Below are 7,117 nucleotides of genomic sequence, written 5' to 3'. Positions count from 1 at the left end.
ATGGATTAAAACAAGCTCCAAGATGCTGGGCAGAGGATTTCAGTAGTTTGATAAAAGACCTAGGTTTTCATCAAAGCATAGCTGATCCATATTTTTACATTTTTATTACTCGTCAAGATAAAATTTTACTATCGATGTATGTTGATGACGGTTTGGTAGTGGCCACAAATAATAATTTAATAAATCAATTGTTTAAGGATTTAGGAAGTTGTTTTTCAATGACAAGCACAAAACAAAAGTGTTCTTGGAGTAGAAATATGAAGTATGAAAAATGGTTCTCTGTTCATTCATCAGTATAATTACATAACTAAGATGCTAGAGAGATTTAATACCAACGATGCGAACATCATACGATGTATCTATGCCGATTGAATGTAATTATAGAGATTACGTAACTGAAAGAAATGATTGTACGAAAGCGCCATATCGCGAAGCATTAAGTGCTTTAATGCTCCTACAGATTGTAACTCGAAGCGGCATAAGTTTTGCCGTTAATATTGTATCCAGAAAATTAGAAAAACTGAACGAGAATCATCGGGCAATTGTAAAACGAATCTTTCGACATTTAAAAGGAACGTTATATGTAAAATTGTTATATTGCAAAGATAAAAAGTTTGAGGTCTACAGTGATTCAAATTATGCTAGTGAGAAAATCTCACGAAAATCTATATCAGGGACTGTGTGCAAGTATAAAAGCGCAACCATTTCTTGACAAAGTAAAAACAAACAATGCGTTGCGATATCTTTCACTGAAGTTGAGTACATTTGCGCCGCGTCAGCTACAAAAGAAATTTTTTCGTTGAAAAAATTATTATTCACTGATTGCAAGATAAACATTGATGATTATATTCAAACAATATTTCTAAATTTGATGATTATATTCAAACAATATTTCTAAATTTGATGTCCTTTAATAAAATTCTGGAGACTACCAGTGTCCCTTCACCGTTCACTGTTAGCAGAGGAAACATAGCCAAAATAGACCTTGACTTATGTACCAAGTGCGGTCTTGCTAGTCGAATGACTCCCGTCCCCCTCGCTGAATCCAACAGGTTGTTCAAGATTAATTAAAAGCCTTCGTAGTTTAGTTACTCTAAAGCCCAGGCTTGCCATTCTTGGGGGGGGGGGGGGGGGGGGCATTTTCGCAATTATGACATTAAGCTCACCTTGAGCTTATCGAAAAGTTTACTTTTCGTTTTATCGCAACATTCTTGTACCGAAGTTAGACGTGGTTAGTAAGACTATGGATAGAAAGGAAGAAATTGGTAGCGGGGCGGTTGGATGTTACAATGTGAACTCGCGGCTAGTTATTCACTCTAGGTACATATGTGCAATTCAAAATGAGCTCCTAGTACTGTTACGTTCGTGAAGGTTGTCTATTCCCGAACGGTAAGGAATATATTTACATTTGAGGATTCGTCGCGAAGAGACACAGTTTTGACATGTGTGTAAAGCTTGTTGGTATGTGTACACATGTGCTATATGTGAATATATTTATGTGAATTAAATTTAATTCACTTAACCACTTAAACTTTACACACATGTCAAAACTGTGTCTCTTCGCGACGGATTCTCAAATGTAAACATATTCAATGGCACACGAAAACAACAATCTTCGAAATACAGGTGATGAGAGAAATTAATGACGTGTAGTCAGGGCGGTTAGGTGGTCTAGTGGAGTAAGTCTCCGGTAAAGCATCTCTAGATACCAGGTTCGATTCTTGGCTCCGTCGTTAATTTTTCAACTCACTTGAAAATTTCGAAATTGTACTCTTATCTGGTAAGGAATATACTGGTTCGGCTTAGGTTTTACGTTCTAAAACAACCTAAGGTTAGGATGGGGGTTGAATAACTTTAGGTGTGTTTGGAATATCGATTACATGTTTATTGTGAAGAAGTTGATGGAACAATAGAAACAAATCGGGCAGTTCAGAAGGTAAGTAAGAAGTGAGACATGTGAGATTGTTGAGCGTTGGAATATGAGTGGCTTTAGAAACAAACCGTATGGGTATAAAAAAAAGTGTGAAAATAAGAGGGAGAGAAATGGAATTAGTTGAGTAAGGGCGATAGCGAATATCGTGAGGCTGGATGAAGATAGGAGGACAGAGCTATGGCATGTATATAAAAAATATGGGAAAGTTAGCAAGTAGGAGCAATATACGTGAAAGACGTGTGAGCGGTACGCTAGATGTAACAGTGCTGTCAACCATCTTTTATCTGTTTTCCGCTGCAAAGTTCACGACTAGCTCGGCCTCTATCCTAGGCAGTTTTTAGTGCTGACAGTTTGTTTCGGAACGTACACTATGTATTTAACATGGGGTTTGACAAGAATGTTACTTGAATTCTCTAGACGATTTGTTTCAATTTTTATGAATAATCTATTGACTACCAAACGTTGGGAATATGCCATCAATCATCTACATACGATTTACAAGCTGTAGTCTTTTTATCAACTGAATTTTACTATTCCAAAGTTATCAACTACGCATAACACCGAAACTGTCATGGAGAGCAACATAGCCTTAAATCTCTTAAATGGAAGAGCGAGAAACGGTCGTTGAAGAGGGGAGCGCGAGGGAATATATATATATTACGTAGTACACGGACGACACTTTCCCTATTTCAATTATCAATAAATACATATAAATTGTTTTCCTAATACACGCATACCTCGCTTTACGGCCTAGATACGTTCCGGAAAAGTTGGCCGCAAAGCGAAAACCCGCATAATGAATCAATTATTTTTACACAAACCCATACAAATTCAATTAAATCTATTTCAATTTTTGATAAAATAATATAGTCTTTCGTTCATAAAGTATTTTATTCTTTTTATTTCCTATAAACATGCTTACATAAGAATAATTTTTTTGCCGTGTAACGAAACATTGAAGGCCATATTTAATATAGAGAGCCGTATAATATAGTGAGGGATAGGTGTTATTTAACCTTTCGTGGTCACTCTCATTTTTCGTCTCATAAGAAATACATTAGTTTCTGGAGTCGTGTTGACCGCAGGTGACCGCGAAGGGTTAATAATTTCAAAATCATTTTACTGACCGTAGTAGCGTAACGCGTAGCATGCATGACTCTGGAACGAAAGGACTTAAAATTCAAATCCCCAGCCTTTCGAAGAGGACCTGAGCGGCAACTTACGAAAACTGTGAGACAGGTTACACCGTTTAGGCGCCAAATCATTGAGTTGCGGTTTGAACTCGGTTCGGTTGTACCCGGGCAAGGTTTTCTGCAGTTTACTTTGTCCTTCGTGCAAATACAGATGTTTCTATTAAGCATCTTAAGCCGGCTGCAATCGCAAAATGATGGTTACTGGTCCATTCGCTGATCCCTTGCACCGCACAAGCCAGAAAATGTTTTCTGGGGATATACCCTATCGCGCATGGTTGGTTTAGGCAGTAATTATTATAAACTAAGAATAATGAAATTGGTTAATTTACTTGCCAGCTGTACACTTAAGTAATTTTCATTAACGATCATTTATTAATTGTTTTCCAAACGACAAAAATTATTTTCTGAATTTGTCCAAATGATTAGAAACATTCAGTTTAAAATTGGTTCCAACAGTTTGTTAGGTATACGGTCCTGCTTCGTTCTTGGCTTCAGGGGGGAAACCAGTTTAGACCGATCGAAAAATCGTCTTTTTTTTTATTGCACGAATCGTTAGTATAACTATTCAAGAATATGTGGTCAAAATTTCAAAGCAAAATTCCCATTAGTTCGAATGCAATGAGCACTTAAGTGACCGCCCGTCGGTTCTGTGAAGAAGCGCACGGTAATTATAACGGAGCGGTCGCCCAGGCCCTTCTTTTCCAGCTACCTGCCTCAATACCGCTGTGCTATTGAATAATAGAAAGAGGGGAGTTTCGGCAGATGTTGTTGTTTGGCATTGGGTAGGACGTTCTCGAACGTTTACGATATTTCGACAGAGCATCGAGTCTGGTTAGTTGAGCTCCGGCTTTCTTACCGAGAGTTTTCAAAATGTCCTCGTATCCGAAAGGTTCTCATGAGTCTTGCGAACGACGAAGTAGACCACGTAAAAGATCATTTTATGAAAATCAAAACACCAAGAGTGAGTCGAGTGTCAGTGAAGAAGGTGGAGCAAGTACGAGCAGAAGAAAACTTTCGACTGCTGCTAGTGAGAATGTGATTATGAATCCTATACATTGTTATAGGATCATCGAATTTTTCACAGTATTCACTGCTTTGTCGGACATTCTTATTTGCGGAAATTGTAAACAAAAAGTAAAATTTCAAGAAACTCAAAAACGTGGCCTTGGTTTCAAGCTTGTTGTCGATTGCCACTGTGGATCGAAACAAATTAATTCAGGTCCTTTAATCAACACTGGATTTGAGATAAATCGTAGGATTGTATTTGTCATGCGGCTCTTAGGTGTTGGCAAACAAGGGCTAAATTTATTTTGTAATTACATGGACATTGGTAGTGGTATAGCCGAAGAAACATATAATGGAATTTGCGCTCACATCCATGCCGCTGCGAAAACAGTGTATGAATTCTGCTGTAAGAAAGCAGTTGAAGAAGAAAAGAAAGAGAACGAGAAACTCGAGAGACCTATTTTGAATTTGAAAATATCTGGTGATGGAACGTGGAAAAAAAGAGGATTCAAATCACTTTTTGGCGTTACAACCCTCATCGGATATTACTCCGGAAAAGTCATCGATCTGGTTGTACGAAGCAGTTACCGCCAATCATGTACATATTGGAAAGATAAATCGAAAAATTCAGCAGAATATATAGCATGGAAAGAGGATCACGACGAAGAAAGTTGTATGAAAATACATGATGGCTCCGCGGGAAGCATGGAGGTGGAATCGGTGAAAATGATGTTCTTGAGATCGGAGGAACTACATGGTGTCAAATACGGCAATTATATCGGTGATGGAGATTCGAAAACGTTCACAGCAATTCTAAATTTGAATGCCTACGGTAATGAACTGAAAGTTGTTAAAAGTGAATGTATAGGCCATGTTTAGGAAAGGATGGGAACTCGGCTCCGAAACATCAGGAAAGATAAAAAACTGGGCGGAAAAGGAAAATTGACAGAGGCGTTGGTGAAAAAGCTCAGCACGTACTACGGCTTAGCGATTCGAAGAAATATAAACAGCGTCGAAGACATGAAGAAGGCTATAATGGCAACTTTTCAGCACATGATATCCACAGACGACAATCCACAACACGACAACTGTCCAGAGGGAGAAGATAGCTGGTGCAAGTGGCAGCAAGTTAAAGCACTTGGAACAGAGCCTGAACCGCACCCTGCCCCATTACACCCCGACGTTCAAAAAGAAATTCTTCCGATATACGAAGATTTATCGAGAGACGATCTGCTGACGAGATGCTCAGGCGGTCATACGCAGAATGCGAACGAAAGTTTTAATTCAACCGTTTGGCGACTGGCTCCAAAGCATCTACATGCTGGTTTAAAAATAGTCGAGGTTGCAGCATTCTTGGCTACTGCATTATTCAATGAAGGAAATTCAGCCCTTCTAATGCTGATGAATGAATTAAATCTCGTCGTTGGCTCACAGAGCTTCAATTATGCCGAGAGCATGGACAGAAAGCGCGTGACGAGACAGAATAGGCGCAGCTCATTGGAGACGAAGGAAGGTCGTATAGCTCGGAAAGCGGAGTTGCAAGCTAAAAATGACGCATATGAGCAAGAAGAGGGATTGCTATATGGTGCTGGAATAGCTGATTAACCGGTGAGCATTTTTTATAATTAATTACTGCCTTGAATTTCTCGTTTTCGCTACATTTTATTTCAAACGCGTTTTTCTCGAAACGACTTTTTTTCGACTAGCGTATATTCTAGCTCAAAAAGTTATTGATCAATCGTTCTGAAATTTGGTGCAGATATTCTTTATTCAATTCCATGTAACATGAACCAAATTCGGGGATTATATTGTTATTAAAAATATATGTGTTTATGCAAGAAAGATGAAAAAATATAGTATAAAAACATGACATTGTGTTCAAACACCTCAAAAACATGCAATTTTCAATTTGTTTGATCAAAATTAGGTTCATATTCTTAGAAAATATGTTTTTAATGAAAAAAAAAAAATCTTGATGATTACAGATAAAAATTGCGACGTCAGGGATGTACGCCAGCCAAATGCTCGGATGGCAATCGCCCATGGACTGCACGCGGTAACTCCACTATTTCCGGCGGAAATCGTTTGAAAAAATTTTAAAGTGTACTTGCAAACATAAATAAAATATCCTCCAAGTTTAAACAATTTGTGGATTATTCCTTCCTGGTTAAAAAAAATCATGAAAAACAGCAAAATTTCGACCTCATGAACCGGTTTCCCCCCTTCAGCAACCCTGTAACACCGCGCAGTGCATCTTTACCAGACTATATAGTCGGTACTGATGGCCACTCAAAACTACTGACTCTGCGTTCTAGTATGTACATTTTCACTACATAATTTAAGGTCCACCTCTCGATTAGTCGAAAGTGTTCGTTAAGACGTCATACTCAGGTATATGAGCTCTACGGGCTGTGTAGTACGGACGTTATATGTCGTTTACGTTTACGACCGGACACCTAAGAAGTTACATTCTAAATTAAATCGCGAAAATGTACTGAGATGTACAATGGGTAGTTTGGGTTACCAATATCGATTAATTGTAAGTATTAAAGTATACTGGAAAGACGTGAAACAGCCATGTTATAAAATTACAGTTGGGATATTAAGTGGAATCTACAAGGAGGAACTCGATGGATAATAAGATTAATAATAATGATTTGATGTACAACTTACCTTGTCTCTACTCGATTCAGGACCAGCAGTTGGCGGCCGATGATTCTCGTGGAATTTTTAGGGTTTGAGGAACTAATTGATAATTAGACTTTGAGTTTATAGGTGGATTTAAAAAGAATTAAAACTTGAATCTGATACTTTTAGATCATTCAAGATCGATGATAACACTATAAGTTGGATTACAAATTGGAATATGATATTATTTGAAATACTTGGATGAAATTGTACTTCGTCACCTCATAAAGTCTGTTCGCGTACCCCCGGCTAGCTTTTAGCTTGCTCCCAGAGCTACTTTGCTGGAGTTTATAATATT

Source organism: Neodiprion virginianus, chromosome 2, assembly GCF_021901495.1.
Source record: "Neodiprion virginianus isolate iyNeoVirg1 chromosome 2, iyNeoVirg1.1, whole genome shotgun sequence".
Lineage (NCBI taxonomy): Eukaryota > Metazoa > Arthropoda > Insecta > Hymenoptera > Diprionidae > Neodiprion > Neodiprion virginianus.
Note: the sequence above shows the minus strand (reverse complement) of the source record.